This window comes from Oryx dammah, unplaced genomic scaffold (assembly GCF_014754425.2).
Source record: "Oryx dammah isolate SB20612 unplaced genomic scaffold, SCBI_Odam_1.1 HiC_scaffold_8, whole genome shotgun sequence".
NCBI classification, from domain to species: domain Eukaryota; kingdom Metazoa; phylum Chordata; class Mammalia; order Artiodactyla; family Bovidae; genus Oryx; species Oryx dammah.
Genome location: NW_024070192.1, coordinates 45,695,702 through 45,712,898, shown reverse-complemented (window position 1 = coordinate 45,712,898; position 17,197 = coordinate 45,695,702).

Genomic DNA, 17,197 nt, shown 5'->3' with positions numbered 1-17,197 from the left:
CTAGTTAATTACAATGTCTCAGAGCTTAACATGTTTACCATGTGAAGTCTCCCACCTGACTCGACCCATTCTAAGACGCAATTCACCCTCTGTCCTTGCATCTCCTCCGCCACTTCCTCTACTGGTGGGATTGTTTCTCAGTTACATTCAACTCATTTAAACTACCCGCTCCTGTATTCTGGCCTGGAGAGTTCCATGGACTATCAGTCCATGGAGTCGCAAAGAGTCGGACAGGACCTAGCGACTTTCACTTCACTTTGTTCTATACGGTAACCAAGAAAACAAACAAAATCAGAAACTGAATCCTTAATAAATAAATGCAAACATTATACAAAAGAGTCAAACAACAGAAAGGATGAAGGGTAAGAATTGGAGTAATAGTTATGTTTTATGTTTTAGCAAAATCAGTGGATTTCAAAACACTAATCCCAGCCCCAAATTCTGTCCTTGGGCAGATTACCGTCTGGGATCTCAGATTCACCATCAGTAAAGAGGAGCAGACCTTCTCTTTCTTTGTAGGTTAAGCAGGAGGATAGTATGTTTTTACATAGCAGATCCATTGTGAGAATTACATGAGTTAACATATGTACAGAAATTAAAGAATGCCTGGTGCATTGTCAGGACTCAATAAATGCCAACTACTGTAGTTGCTGCTGCTGCTAATTTTATTACTAGAGAATATTCAGTCCACCGATGACTCTGGCGTTAAAACACAAGACATTCATATTTCAATCAAGAGAAGATGTTATAAAAAACGTGTGTGTGTGCACGCGTGCGTTAGTCTCTCAGTCGTGTCCAACTCTCTGCGACCCCATGGACTATAACCCCCCAAGCTCCTCTGTCCATGGAATTTTCCAGGCAAGGTTACTGAAGTGGATTGCCATTCCTGTCTCCAGGGGATCTTCCTCACGGAAGAATCGAACCCGAGCCTCCCGCATTGCAGACAGCTTCTTTACTGTCTGAGCGACCAGGGAAGCCTTATGGAAAACGAATGACTGTCCTAATGAGAGCAATACATATAGTCTACCTACCATAATATACATTGAGTCTAATTGACTACTCTGTGGTTATGAAAATAAATTTATTACAATTCTTAACAATAAAAGGGGGCGGGAAACAGGCTGGCCACTTGATTTTCAAAGACCTTTCCATATCTTACCTTTTCAGAAACGGCAACAGTTTTTGCTCCTTCTAGAGGGCGGCTGCATGATCTCAAAAGAAACCCCCGTGTTTTGCTTTTTCTTCCCGTTCCCCCAGGCAATTCCTGGAGTTGCCACTAGATGGCGGAAGGTGATCACGATGGTGCTGTGTCAGAGGGGCTGCCCATCTGTCTGCGGCCAAGGTGGCGGCAAGCTAGCAAGCCACCTCCTGCAGGCATCTGATTGATAACAGGGCTGTAATTATCTTTACACAATCCCGATTGCAGCTCTGTTGTAGCCTCGCTGTTAAATTAAACTGCACAAATAAATACTCTAGGCAACACAGCCTCCCCACCAGGCCCCACCCTGGCGGCTTCCAGCCTCATTAACATATCAAAACACAAACTCGGCCCTCCCACTTCCCTTCATTTTCATAACAAAAGGGCCCCGCCTTTCATCTCCCCAGCAATCCAGTCTGTATTTAAATAGCTCTGTGAAGACTGATAACATTATTACTTTATTTCCCCAAGTCTAGCTCCGGGGTATATCTCCAATCTGTTTCTTCTAGAAGCTAGATGGATGGGTTTTATTAGGAAGAAATCAGCACCCCCGGTCCCATCCACCTCACCCCCACCCCCAGCTGCTCTAAAGCCAGTGGCTGGTGTAGGTGGAGAGAAAAGTCTGTCCTAAAGAGCCCAGAAATTGGGCACCGGTCTTGCTTTAAAGCCAAACCAATCCGCCGATGCCTGAGGTCTCAGTGATCTTGGGTCAAAATGAAGCACACGAAAAAATTAAAAATCACAAAAAAACAAACCTGACAACCGGATGGATGAGGTCATGGGCTGGAGTTGTCGGCTGCAGGGCACAGGTGCTAAGTCATCTTAGGAGTTTGGGGGGCCCTGGGGACCCTCTGATCCCAGTTTCAGGGGTCAACTGTCGCTGTTGTCCAGTTGCTCAGTCGTGTCTGACTCTTTGTGACCCCAGAGACTGCAACATACCAGGCTTCCCTGTCCTTCATCTTCTCCCAGAGTTTGCTCAAACTCATGTCCATTGATTCAGTGATGCCATCCAACCATCTCATCCTCTGTCATCCCCTTCTCCTGCCTTCAATCTTTCCCAGCATCAGGGTCTTTTCTAATGAGTCTCTTCGCATCAGGTGGCCAAAGTATTGGAGCTTCAGTATCAGTTCTTCCAATGAATATTCGGACTGATTTCCTTTAAGATTGACTGGTTTGATCTCCTTGCCGTCCAAGGGACTCTCCAGCACCACAGTTCAGAAAGATCAGTTCTTTGATGCTCAGCCTTCTTTATGGTCTAACTCTCCCATCCATACATGACTACTGGAAAACAAACATAGCTTTGACTATAGGGTCAACTGAGTGTCCTATTTGTTTTCACGAAATGTCTCAGGTATGAATACATCTGAGTTTTTAGGAGGGATCCACTGTCTTCATCAAGCTCTTGAATCTTGAGAACCACCGTCTCCCCTGGTCCTTGCAGTCTGCTCATTGAAGGACTAGGAACCAAATTCCAGGAGAGAGGAGAGGGTGCCCAGGATCCTGCCCAGGATCCTGCCCAGGACTTTCTGTCTCCTGGTGTCACTGCCTCTGACCACCTGCCACTCTGCCTCCTTGAGCCCCCACCCCCACCCCCCACCACAGGAGCCGAGCAGACACGTGGATCACAACCTCATTCTCTAGTCCAGGCCCTGTGCCGTGCACAAGTCAAAGTGAAAGTGTTAGTCACTCAGTCGTGTCCTACTCTTTGTGACCCCATGTACTGTAGCTCATCAGGCTCCTCTGTCCATGGGATTCTCCAGGCAAGAATACTGGAGTGGGGTGCCATTTCCTCCTCCAGGGGATCTTCCCGACACAGGGATCGAACCTCGGTCTGCACTGAAGGCAGATTCTTTACTGTCTGAGCTCCCAAGAGATGGGCCCCAAAGCTGGGCTCTATAGAGGTAGGGGTGAAAGTCCAGCCCAGGGATGGGCGGAGGAGGGAGAGGTTCCAGGCATTCGCCAGGTTCCACTGCAGGACAGCCTTCAAGTCAGCAGCACTGGAGATTTCAAAGAACACAGGCTGGACCCGCAATCCCATGTTTGCCAATAGACCTCTTTCTTCCCATCACTGTGGCTTGGAGTGGGCTCAGATATCAGAACAGCTTGAGCCAAACCGGGCCGAGGGTGAGGATGGAGAGCAGCGCGGGGTAGACCAAAAGGGGGGTGCAGACGGCCAACTTCTGGCTGCGGAGCAGGTGCTTTTCTTAGACCCTGACTTGCTCTCGAGAGACGCCGGCCGTCACCCCCACCCTCCATCAGCCCATCTGGCAGGTGCTCCAGGAGCTCTGTGGTGTGGGAGGGAGCCCTGGATTGGGGGAGGGAAGCCTAGAGTGGTCCACATGGGGACAGCCGACTGCCTTCCAAGGATGGCGATGGAGAGAGTGTACCTTGAGAAGGGGAGGTGCCTGCGCTCTGAGAGAAATGGAGGTGAGGGAGAGACGGGGAGCAGGGGAGAGAATCACCCCAAGTCCTGCACAGAGGTCCAGAAGGAGCCTTCTCTCTTGCAGCCCCAACCTGGAGTCTCTTTCCTTCCCCACTCACCTGCCCAGGAAGCAGAGGAGAAGGTGGGGATGGGGTGGGGGGTGGCTGCCAGCTTCCTGTCTCTTCACCGCTGGAAAGGACGCCCAAGGCCCAAAGGCTGGGCTAGGCCCCCTCTCAGCCCTGGGCACACTTGGCTTTTTTTTTTTTTTTTTTTTTTTTGCTATGAAGCCTGGGGTCAGGGGAGGCCCCACTGGTTCCTGCGGGGACTGTTCTCACACACACTCCAGGCTCCTTCTCCTCCAGCCCCCCCGGGGTTCGTGCATTTCTGCTTTCTACAAATATTAATTAAAACTCTATTGTGTACAGAGCTTTACACTAATCACTTAAAAGGCACACAAAGCCTCTTGATGAAAGTGAAAGAGGAGAGTGAAACAGTTGGCTTAAAGCTCAACATTCAGAAAACGATAATCATGGCAACTGGTCCCATCACTTCATGGCAAATAGATGGGGAAACAGTGTCAGGCTTTATTTTTCTGGGCTCCAAAATCACTGCAGATGGTGATTGCAGCCATGAAATTAAAAGACGCTTACTCCTTGGAAGGAAAGTTATGACCAACCTAGATAGCATATTCAAAAGCAGAGACATTACTTTGTCAACAAAGGTCCGTCTAGTCAAGGCTATGGTTTTTCCAGTAGTCATGTATGTATGTGAGAGTTGGACTATGAAGAAGGCTGAGTGCGGAAGAATTGATGGTTTTGAACTGTGATGTTGGAGAAGACTCTTGAGAGTCCCTTGGACTGCAAGGAGATCCAACCAGTCCATTCTAAAGGAGATCAGCCCTGGGATTTCTTTGGAAGGAATGATGCTAAAGCTGAAACTCCAGTACCTTGGCCACCTCATGCGAAGAGTTGACTCACTGGAAAAGACTCTGATGCTGGGAGGGATTGAGGGCAGGAGGAGAAGGGGACGACAGAGGATGAGATGGCTGGATGGCATCACCAACTCGATGGACGTGAGTCTGAGTGAACTTCAGGAATTGCTGATGGACAGGGAGGCCTGGCATGCTGTGATTCATGGGGTTGCAAAGAGTCGGACACGACTGAGCGACTGAACTGAACTGAACTGATGGGACCAGATGCCATGATCTTAGTTTTCTGAATGCTAAGCTTTAGGTCAACTTTTTCACTCTCCTCTTTCACTTTCATCAAGAGGCTTTTTAGTTCCTCTTCACTTTCTACCATAAGGATGGTGTCATCTGCATATCTGAGATTATTGATATTTCTCCCAGCAATCTTGAGTCCAGCTTGTGCTTCTTCCAGCCCAGCGTTTCTCATGATGTACTCTGCATAGAAGTTAAATAAGCAGGGTGACAATATACAGCCTTGACATACTCCTTTTCCTATTTGGAACCAGTCTGTTGTTCCGTGTCCAGTTCTAACTGTTGCTTCCTGACCTGCATATAGGTTTCTCAAGAGGCAGGTCAGGTGGTCTGGTATTCCCATCTCTTGAAGAATTTTCCACAGTTTATTGTGATCCACACAGTCAAAGGCTTTGGCATAGTCAATAAAGCAGAAATAGATGTTCTTCTGGAACTCCCTTGCTTTTTCCATGATCCAGCAGATGTTGGCAATTTGATCTCTGGTTCCTCTGCCTTTTCTAAAACCAGCTTGAACATCTGGAAGCTCACGGTTCATGTATTGCTGAAGCCTGGCTTGGAGAATTTTGAGCATTAGTTTACTAGCCTGTGAGGTGAGTGCAATTGTGTGGTAGTTTGAGCATTCTTTGGCATTCCCTTTGTTTGGGATTGGAATGAAAACTGACCTTTTCCAGTCCTGTGGCCCCTGCTGAGTTTTCCAAATTTGCTGGCATCTTGAGTGCAGCACTTTCACAGCATCACCTTTCAGGATTTAAAATAGCTCCACTGGAATTCCATCACTTCCCCTAGTTCTGTTCGTAGTGATGCTTTCCAAGGCCCACTTGACTTCACATTCCAGGATGTCTGGCTCTAGTCTCACAGATATGTAGTTTCATAGCGTCTAAGACTTTGTAACCACTAAGGACCCTATGAGATGGTCCAGGCAGGGATTGTTTTACCCCCTTCATATCAGAAGGGGGACATTTCAGAGAGGTTCAGGAACTTGCCCAGAGTCACAGAGCTAATAAATGGCCAACCAGGACCTGAATCCTGGGTCCATGACTGTAAGTCCAGGATGTTTTGTTATTGTTGTTGTTTTTAAAACCTCTTTATTGAGGTACAATCTACAAGCCACACGTTTACAATTCACCCACTTAAAGTGGGCACATCAGTGGCCTTCAGTATAATAGTGTCGCAGAACCATCACTACAATTGATATTGGAATATTTTCATTACCCCAAGAGATGCTATCATCCTCCATCTATATTTCTTCCCCTCCAAGCCCTAGGCAACCACTAATGTATTTTCCATTGCTACAGATTTCCCCATTCTGGGCATTGCGTATAAAGGGAGTCATTCAATGTGTGGTGCTTTGTGACCGGCTTCTTTCATTTAGCAGCGCCCGCCCTTTTTCCCTTTTTAAAAAATTAATTATTTTAATTGGAGGATAGTTTCTTTACAATATTGTGGTGGTTTTTGCCGTACATTGATGTCGATCAACCACAGGTACACGTGTGTCCCTCCATCCTGAACCCTCCTCCCACCCCACTCTTCTGGATTGTTGTGCATTTAGCCTTTAAAAACATTTTTTTTTTAAAATTTGGCTGCACTGGCTCTTAGCTGTGGTACACAGGACCTTCGGTCTTCGTGGCGGCACGGGGAATCTTTAGTTGCAGTGTGCGAACTCTTAGGTGAGGCATGTGAGAGTGAGTTCCCTGACCGGGGATGGATCCCAGCCCCCCTGCACTGGGAGCGTGGAGTCCTAGCAACTGGGACATCAAGGAAATCCCCTTCTTTCACTTAGAATGATGTTATCAAGGTCCACCCAGGTTGTAACAGGTGTTTGTGAAAGTGAAGTCGCCCAGTCCTGTCTGACTCTTTGTGAGTGTAGCCCACCAGGCTCCTCCGTCCATGGGCTTTTCCAGGGAAGTGTCACAGTGGGTTGCCATTTCCTTCTCCAGAGGATCTTCCTGACCCAGGGATCAAACCCGGGTCTCCAGCATTGCAGGCAGACCCTTTAACCTCTGATCCACCAGGGAATCCTGGCAGGCGTCAGTACTCTACCTTTTATTGCTGAACCATATTTACTCTGTGGATACCCACATTTTACCGATCAGTTTATCAGCTGAGGAACATGTGGGTTACTTCCATTTTTTGGCTGTTAGGGATAATGCTACTGTGAACACGCACGCACAAGTCTTTGTAGGGTGTGTCTTCAGTTCTCTTGGATACTCCTAGAGTGGAGTTTCTGGTCATATGGTTGGTTCACGTTTCACCTTTTGAGGAACTGCCAGACTGTTTTCCAAAGTGGCTGCACCACTTTGCATTCCTACTAGTGGCGTGTAAGGGTTCTGATTTCACTGACTCTTCTTATGATCTTTTTGATTACAGCTGGCCTATGGGTGGGGCTTCCCTGGCGGCTCAGCGGTAAAGAACCTACCTGACAATCCAGGAGACGTGGGTTCGAGCCTTGGGTGGGGAAGATCCCCTGGAGGAGGAAATGGCAACCCACTGCAGTATTCTTGCCTGGGAAATCCCGTGGACACTGGAGCCTGGTGAGCTTACAGTCCGTGGGGTCACAAATAGTCGGGCGTGACTGAGCATCTGAGCACACAGGGGTGCTAGTGGGCGCAAGCGTGTCCTTTTGGCTAGAGGGTGGGGTAGGGATGAGGCTATGGAAGTGGGCGGTTAAGTTCCATTCCTGCCTTATTGTATCCAGGAGATCTGAACACCTAGGATAACCTGACCTGAAACTGCTTTCACACTTTTCTTGCCCAGGCTCTAACAAAGACTGGATCAGGCCCCACTTCTGCTGGAGCCCCTGGTGATCAGTTGTCACCTGGATGGCCTCAGTGTCCAGGCAGGACTAGTGCTCTAACCATTGGCCTGTCCCCACGGAGGGGATGACATGGGGGGTAAGACAGCCCTGACAGTCGCCCTCATACCACGAGCTCCAACCAGCTTCTCACCCGTCATGCCTTCAGGCCTCCCAACTAAGGATTCTTGGCTCAGCTCATCTCTATCTGTCAGCTCACACTAATCCCCTGCTCCAAACTCTGGCAGGGGATCCAGAAGTGGTGGCCTCAGGGGCTGCCTGAAAACCATCAGGAATCGGTGCTGCAGAGCGGGGCTGGGGCTGAACTCAGCGTTGTGTCTGACGAGCGCAGGAGAAAATTGGATTGTCCATCACTGTCAGGATTATCAATAGCAGCACAGCTCTCCTAGAAGCCAAGATGGATAGCTCAAGCTGCCGGCAGGGCTCAGGGAAGCGGCTGGTACCCGTCCAGGGTCCCAAGGACTCTTCATCACCCTAGCATCAGTGCTATCTTAATGCCCCTTCAGGCTCTTCAGGGTGTTGAGTTTTGAAGCTGCCATTTGTTGAATTCTGAAACTCAGCAGGGAAGAGACCAGCGCGGCAGGCTCATATGCATAAAGCTTGTCAGCATCCAAACAGCCTTCAGCCTCCATCTGATTTGATCTTCCTATCAGCCCTGTGTCAGACAGGGTGAACACTGGTATCCCCATTTCACAGATGAGGTAAATAGTGTCCAGAGACTGTGAGCAACATGTAGCCGTTGGAAGAAGAACTGAAAAATCTAACCGTAATAGATATTCTGACTCCAAGAAGAAAATGCTTTCTAAGCTATTGGTGTCTCTGGGTTTGAAAAGGGGACCCAGGATAAACAGCAGCAATGACATATACATGCACACGCGTGTTGAAGTATGCAGAGGAACAGCTGAAAGGTCATTCCCTAGTGGAATTGGTGAGGAAGGGACAGTGCACGGAAAAAAAAAAAAAATGGGAACACTATTCAATTTTTCTTTATACAGATCTCCATGATTTTAGGGCTTCTGGTGGCTCAGATGGTAAAGAATCCACCCGCAGTGCAGGAGACACAGGAGACGTGGGTTCAACCCCTGGGTCAGGAAGATCCTCTGGAGAAAGGAATGGCTACCCACTCCATTGACTTTTTACGATAAGCCCCTGTTGTTGTTGTAATTTAAAAAATATAAAGTCAAGAGAAACAATAGTATAGCCTTGGGGCAAGGTCCTGGTTCCTCGGCAAGGGATACACACAACAATATCTTTGAGCTATTTTGCAGATACTGAAACCCCCTCCCAGAGAAGGCGACGGCACCCCACTCCAGTGTTCTTGCCTGGAGAATCCCAGGGATAGGGGAGCCTGGTGAGCTTCAGTCCATGGGGTCACTAGGAGTCAGACACGACTGAGCGACTTCACTTTCACTTTTCACTTTCATGCATTGGAGAAGGAGATGGCAACCCACTCCAGTGATCTTGCTTGGAGAATCCCAGGAACGGGGGAGCCTGGTGGGCTGCCATCTCTGAGGTCGCACAGAGTTGGACACGACTGAAGCGACTTAGCAGCAGCAGCAGCAGAAACCCCCTCCAGGTGGGAGAAGTTAACAATTAACAATGGTATGCTGTCCACAAACGTGTAGACCTCAGACTAACTGGTACCCGAAGTTTGATGATGCTGACTCCTACTCACTTTATCACCAACCCATCAGAAGAATGTCCACGAGTTGATCATGCCCTCTTTGCACCATTACTATAAAACCTCACTCTCCTCTCCAATCTGGGACACAGTTTTTCAAGGCAGGAAACCCTGCATCCCCCTTTGCCTGGCAAAGTAACCAAGTTACTATCCTTTTATATACCACCCCAACAAAAGGGTGAAAAAAACTAATGTAGAGTCCATGAATCACCCCTGAAGTATAACCTGTGTACTGGGCTAATGAGAATCATTTACTGCAAAGGAAACATGTACCGCAGGCCTCACTGTCCCTTTGGGCTGTTGCGGGGACCCTCTGAGGAGAAGGCAATGGCACCCCACTCTAGTACTCTTGCCTGGAAAATCCCACGGACGAAGGAGCGTGGTGGGCTGTAGTCCATGGGGTCGCTAGGAGTCCGACACAACTGAGTGACTTCACTTTCACTTTTCACTTTCATGCATTGGAGAAGGAAATGGCAAACCACTCCAGTGTTCTTGCCTGGGGAATCCTAGGGACGGGGGAGCCTGGTGGGCTGCCGTCTCTGGGGTCGCACAGAGTCAGACACGACTAAAGCGACTTAGCAGCAGCAGCAGCAGCAGGGGCCCTCTGAGCAGGGGCTGTCTTGGTCCAGGTTGTTGCACACATTGCAATAGGTGAGGCAGACTGAGTTTGGAAGAGGAACATAAAGGTGAATGGCAACAGGAAATATATTTCCTTTCCAAAATGACTGCATGATAAAATGGAGGATTTTAATCAATTCACAGGGTGGGAATTACTGGCAGTCTGAGCTTTCATCGCTGCCTCAGGCATTGGACTGACCCCACTGAGACCCCGCTTTCCTCAGTGACAGCAGGATGATTTTCTGTTTCATAATCTTTTCTCTCATTGTGGGAGGAAAAATAAATTCCCCGGGTGGCCTCCCTGCAGCCCCAGCCCAACACACCTAACGGGAGCAGAGTTGTGTCTGTTCCTTCAGCTAGCAAACATTGACTGAGCATTATTTTCCTGTCTCTGTGATTCTGCTTGCAGCAGGCACTGGGGATACAGGAATCGCAAGAAATGTTCTGGATCAGAGACTTCATAGTGTGATTACAGAACAGGCAGAGACCAGGACAGGTGACGAAGATATTGAGGAATTAGAAACGGTTTATTCACTCATTTATGCCAAAGGGAAATTTAAATACAGAGATCTTAAGCTTAGAGATGACGAAAGCTAGAGGTGAAGGGTCCAGTGGAAGAAAAATGGAAAACAAGGCTAACTCACACTGGCTCTTGAGAGTAGGACTGAACTTTTGCTTGCTAAGTCACTTCAGTCGTGTCTGACTCTTTGCGACCCCGTGGACTGTAGCCCTCTAGGCTCCTCCGTCCATGGGATTCTCCAGGCAAGAATACTGGAGGGGGTTGCCATGCCCTCCTCCAAGGGATCTGCCCGACCCAGGGATCAAACCCGCGTCTCTTTTGCCTCTTTGATTGGCAGGTGGGTTCTTTACCACTAGGGCCACCTGGGATCCAGGGGTAAAATGCAGGGGATAGAGGTGGGTGCAATGTGAAGAACTGACCTGCAGGGGGCAGTGTGACTCCTACCCCGGAAGTTCAGACAGGGACGTTACAGGGAACGCCCTGGAGAGATTTCTCCAGATACCCTGAGGACCCTTGCAGCTGTGACCTTCTAAGATCCATTGTGTCTCTCCCTGATGGGATGACGTCATCAAGGGCAGGCCTATTGCACTTCCCAGCCACCTCCATCCTCACCGTGGGGCTCCAAGCTAAGGCTCTTTCTCACCCCCTGGCTCTAACATGCCCCCTTCCTTGATGGCACCCTAAAGGATCCTGCCACTTCTGAGGTCACTAGGGCATATCCCCTGGTCACTTCACTGAAGAGCATTCGGGAATATTGTGGTGACTCTCACTGAGGACCTGTACCAGGTGAAACATCAGGCCCTTCACACCACCCATTTACTCATTTGAGAAAGGCTCTCCAGCACCTTCCATTGTGGGCTTGATTCTGATGTCACCAAGCCCAGGCTTGTACTGCTCACCACACAGCAGGCCAATAAATTGAGAGACAAGTTGTTGGGGCGAGCAATCGTGACTTTATTCAGAAAGCCAGCAGATGGAGAGAATGTGGACCAGAGTCCCAAAGAACCATCTTTCCGGAATTAGAATTCAGGTTTCTTTGACATTAAAAGGGAATGAGGGTAAAGTCCTGCTTCCAACCTGACTCCAGAGGGGATGTGTGGATTTCTTCTTGGCTTGGTCAGGATATTTCCTGTGAGCTGAACCAAAGTATTTTAGCTCAACACTCATGACCTAGGAGGCAGGGTTCCCAGAGATGGGCCATGATGTTTAATTTACGCTTATAGGCAATATTCCTATAGTGATTTACTTGTAACAGAATACAAAGGTTCTTCCCTAATGCAGTGTGATCACTAGAGCAGGGTCTCGAACAAGTTTCTTCCTCAGGGAGGGAGACAGCAAATGAGCAAATCATCAAGCAAAGGCAGACAAGAGGAAGAAGTAAAGAGTCCTTGGGGTTACTTTAGCGAGGATGGTGAAATGGAGCTTCTACAGGAGCTGAGATCTGAATGACACAGAGACAGGGAGAGAGCCATGTGGGCCATCGGAGAGGGGCTTCCTGGGCTATGGGGATACCACATGCAGTCCCTGAACAGGAACATGCTTGGAAGTTTTGAGAAAAGCAAGGAGGTCAGTGTGGCTGGAGCACAGGAAGTATGAGTCAGCTCAGACTGTCTTAACCAAATAGCACCGACTGGGTGGCTTAAAGAGCAGACGTTTAGTTTGTCACAGGTCTAGAAGCTGGAAGTGCAAGGTAAAGTCAAGGGGCTGTTTCTGGTGAGAGCTCTCTTGTTGGCTTGCAGGTGCTGACTTCTTGCTGCGTCCTCAGCTGGCCTTTTATCTGTGTATAAAAGGGCGAGAGAGAGAGAGAGAGAGAGAGGGATGGTGGGATGGATGGTGGGACAGAGGGACATGGAGGAAGGGGGAGGGAAAGAGAGAGAGATGGGGAGGGAAAGAGGGGAAGAGAAGGAGGGAGAGAGAAAGCAAATGAGAGAGCTCTGGTCTCCTCCTCTTCTTATGAGAACTCCAGTTCTATCAGACTAAGACCCCACGCCATGAGCTTGCTGCTGCTGCTGGTAAGCTGCTAAATCATGTCCAACTCTTTGCAACCCCATGGATGGTAGCCCTTCAGGCTCCTTTGTTCACGGAGTTTCCCAGGCAAAAATACTGGAGTGGGTTGCCATTTCCTTCTCCAACCCTATATAACTGTATCTAACTTTAATTAACTCCTTAAAGCCCCCATCTTCAAATACAGGTACATAGGGGATTAGGGTGTCAACATAAGAATTGTGTGTGGCGGGGGTAATTCAGTTAATAGTGAGCTAGTCCATCCTAAAGGAAATCAGTCCTGAATATTCATTGAAAGGACTTATGCTGAAGCTGAAACTCCAATACTTTGGCACCTGATGCAAAGAACTGACTCATCTGAAAAGACCTTGATGTTAGGAAAGATTGAAGGTGGGAGGAGAAGGGGACGACAGAGGATGAGAAGGTTGGATGGCATCACCGACTCAATGGACGTGAGTCTGAGTATACTCCAGAAGTTGGTGATAGACAAGGAGGCTTGGCGTGCTGCAGTCCATGGGGTCACAAAGAGTTGGACATGACTGAGTGACTGAAGTGGACTGAACTGAGGGAAGGGGCATGGTAAATGAGATGAGATTGATCAGCCTCTCAGCGAACATACAGCAGTGATCCAGGAATGAGGGGGCAGTGGGGAATGACAGAAAAAGGGCCATTGCAGGGGCTGGGTGGGTTGAGCGTGGAGTTGGCGAGAGGAACGGAAGCCAGGGCACGAGAAGCAGGGCCGGATTGGATGGGAGTGCAGGCCATTCATCCTCTGTAACAGGAGGGAAGGCGGGCTGTGGGTCCAGAAGCCTGCCGCGCGTGTGGGGGCCGAGATCTGGTAACAGGAGGGTGGCGGATTTCCCATTTGGTTGCTTCTATTTTCTCAGTAACATAAGATTCATGGCATCAACCAAGATGGAAGAGTCGGTGTTGTGTTGGAGCTTTAAGGGGAGAGAAAATGGTATGAGATAGTCATCTGGGAGAATAAGAGCATGCATTGATCTGGGAGCTGAGACAGGGCTGTTGAGCAATGCCAGGGCCGCTGGAGGCTGGTGATCATCATTTACAGTGAGGTCGGACAGCATAGTGTTGCATTCCCTTCTCAGGTTGAGGGAAGGGATGGAAGATGATTGGATTTAACCAGGTTGGGATTTAGCCAAGCAAATACAAGAGAAGGAGAGAGTAACAAGAGTGCTGGCCTACAGCAACTCAGCTGGGTTAGTTTTAGAGTGGAGACGTGAGGCTGGTGATAGAGAGCCTCATGAGGTGGTAGGTTCTTAGCAATGCCAGGAGGGGAGATTATTAGACTATCAGTCTCATGTTACTGATAAATAACCTGAGGCTCAGATAGGTAAGTCATCTGCATAGTCAGTGGAGGAGCCATATTTCACGGGCTTTAGAATATGAATGCCAAGAAAGTGAAATTCAGAGAACAAAGCATTGCTGTCGGTGATGTCTCTCTCTCCCCTCTTCTCTCCTTACCTGCCTTCCCTCTTGCAATCCCACCCCCTCCACAGATGGGGTGATCAGCTCTTCTGGTTGTCCAGGACTGAGGGGTTTCCCAGGACAGGAGACATTTCGTACCAGAATGGAGAAAGTCCCAGGCAAGCAATCAACCCACATTACACACACACACTGAGAAAGAACAACTGGTTAGTTCTACCTTCTGCTGACGGGCTTCCCAGGCGGCGCTAGTAGTAAGGAACCTGGGTGCCAGCTCAGGAGACATAGGAGACACTGGGTTTGCCCACTGGCCCAGGAAGACCCCTGGAGGAGGGCATGGCACCCCACTCCATTATTCCTGCCTGGAGAATCCCAGGGACAGAGGAGCCTGGAAGGCTACAGTTCATGGCGTCGCCAAGAGTTGGACACAGCTGAAGCGATTTAGCACTCACACACCTTCTGCTGACGAGGGCAATGGAAAATCCTTCTCTCCTGCACTGGGCCTGTCTTCTGTCTAGGCATCTCTGCTGGGTGGAGGTGGCCAAAAGGCAGGGCCCAGCAGATACTCCAGCCAAATGCACACAGCAGATTCTGCTGCCCTAATTTGCTCTCAACAGCAGATCTCTGTAGCCCTCTCCAGCGCCACTTATATCTCTGTAGCTAAGGGAAAGTTCCAAGCAAAAGGTAACTGCAGGCTCACTGCACTGTGACAGCTGCAAAGGAGACAGAGAGGAAGAGGGTGTGAGTGAGAGTAAAAGTGAGAGAGAAGGAAAGGGAAACTGAGTTTGAACCTGTCTCCCCGGCCCAGGAATTCTGTGGGAGACAGAACTGTGTTCCAGACACTGTGTTCCAGAGCCCTTCCCTGTGGAGGCTGAAGTTGAAAGTGAGGGGACAGAATTAGGGCTAACAATTACATCCTATGCCACCTTTTTATTAAAAATAAATAAATAAATAATGCTTTTGGATAGTAACCTATTTTGAATACATAACCTCCAAATGTCAAAATGGAAAGGATACCTATGAGTAAGCAGAGGAAGGCTCCTGTCCTCCAGCCAGAGGCCACTTTGCTATCAGTTTCTTACGGGTCCTTTCAAAGATGCTCAGTGTATATATCACCATTAACTTGTAAAACCTGCATCTCGCTCTTTTCATGAAACAAAAGGTCATGGAGAGTCTTCTCCACCAGGACATAAAGAAAGGCATCTTCCATCAGAATATAAGCTCTAGAGGGCAGGGACTTTTTTACGCCATGGTTACCATTGTATCTTCAGCACTCAGAACAACATCCGAAGCAAAGGAGGAATTCAGTAAATGTTGGGTTGATTGAGTGAATCCTTTGTTCTTCATAACATTTCAGTGAACACGTGTGCAACGATTTGTTTAATTGTACCCTTTAAGGCTTTTATTTGCACACTTTTCATCACATAATTAATAAATAACTTGGTACACACTGGTGCTTCTCATATTTGTGAGCCTATTTGGAGGATAAATTCCTAGAAGTGCAATTCTTAAATCAAGGGTGTGTATTTCTGCAGTTTTGATGGATAGGGCCAAATTATGTCCTGTGTAAATTCTCAACAATTTCATGAGTTACCCCATGCCTTTACTGTACACTTTGTATATCATCTTTTTGGTTTTTGGTTTCTGTTCATTCAGCCTTCCCTGTTGTATACATATATGTAACATAATGAATATATATATAGCAGTGTTTCTCTCCAGTTTGTGATATTTCTTGTTTTATGGGCTCTTATGAGCCTTGTCCCTGCTCCAAAGCCAGCCTTCCTAAGGGTGTTAGGCACAGTGGAAAGGTCACAGACCTACATCCAGGTATTCCAGATTCGGGTGTGGGATAGAGAGACAGAGAGTCTTAACTGAGGCACTGATGTTTAGGGCTGAGCTGAGGATGCCTAAAATCCTCAGCATTTCTCAGGAACTTTTCCCTAAAGCCCTCAGGGGACCATTCCAGTTATCTATGGAGTCTTCGTATCAATCTCTCTGTATATTAAATTCCCAGCTCACTCTAATTAGTTATTGATTAGCCCCAGGATAATTCTAGCATAGTTGGGGGCAGTAAGGCTATTTCTTTTTGAATCTCAGGTGGAAGAAAAAATTGGCTCAAAACTTTGCAAACTCTTAGTCTCAACTAATTTACCGCAAACCCCATTTACCTGCCTTTTCTGATACTTGGCCTTCTTCCAACATCCAATGATGTTTTAATTCCCTCTAACAGTTCTGTTGTGCCAATGTCTGGCTTGACAGCTAGAGATCCTTATAAACTTCCAAAGGTCTACTCCCCAGGGGACATTTGAGAAAGGAGAAGCAAGTGGTCCCCACCCCTCGTAAATCTCTGCTAGACATTCCCCCACACCTGGAGCAGTGACGATGGAGTCTGGCAGTGTGGGAATATAAATATCGTGCCTGTCCTTTGTGCTACAGATCTTTTATTCAGACTTATCTATTCACTCATTTGCCCAGTCAGTCCACTTCTATGGGGTCCTGGAGCATTCACTCTGAGACAGACTTCACGTAGGTAAAGTAGGGGGCAGAGTATAGAATTCCACCCTTATTGTCTCCACTGTGAAGAAACACCATTCACAAAAGAGATGGATTACTGGTCTCAGAGAACACATCAAACTCCTCCCTGTAAGGAAGCAGAGTGAGGCGAGCGAGAGTTATTTTTCAGCTTTGATATTTGGCCCCCATTTCCTAATCTTTGGGTTCTGCCCCACCCCCAGTAACTACATAGAGACCTACCGTGTGCAAGCTATCATGCTAGAAGCAACGGCAGATTTGTGACTGTTTTGTTCATTTTTATGTCCTGTGTCCTTCAGCACACAGGACAGCGCCTGACACAGAAGAGGAATTCAGTAAATGTCGAACAAATAGACGAACTTTTGTTTTTCCTGGCATTCCGTTGAACACGTGTGCTCCAATGTATTTAATGTACCCCTTTAAAAAGAGGTTAAAGACATAGAGTGAGAGAAGTATAGGGAGATATATATAATATATATATATATATGGATATGTATATTGGGAGATATAGGGAGCTGAGTTCAAATTCTGGCTAGTTCAGGACAAAGCTAGGTTGGTGTTTTCCTTGGAACATCTCAAGGAAGGCTTTGTGAGATGAATTAACAAGGTAAGCAAGACTTGGGAGAGAATTGTTTCAAATACCTAAAAGAGCTCATTTTTTCCAGCTCCCTCAAGCATTTTAGAATTGTTCATTTACATTTAAGTAGTCAAGAAGCTCGCTGCAGTCCTTGGGGTCGCTAAGAGTCAG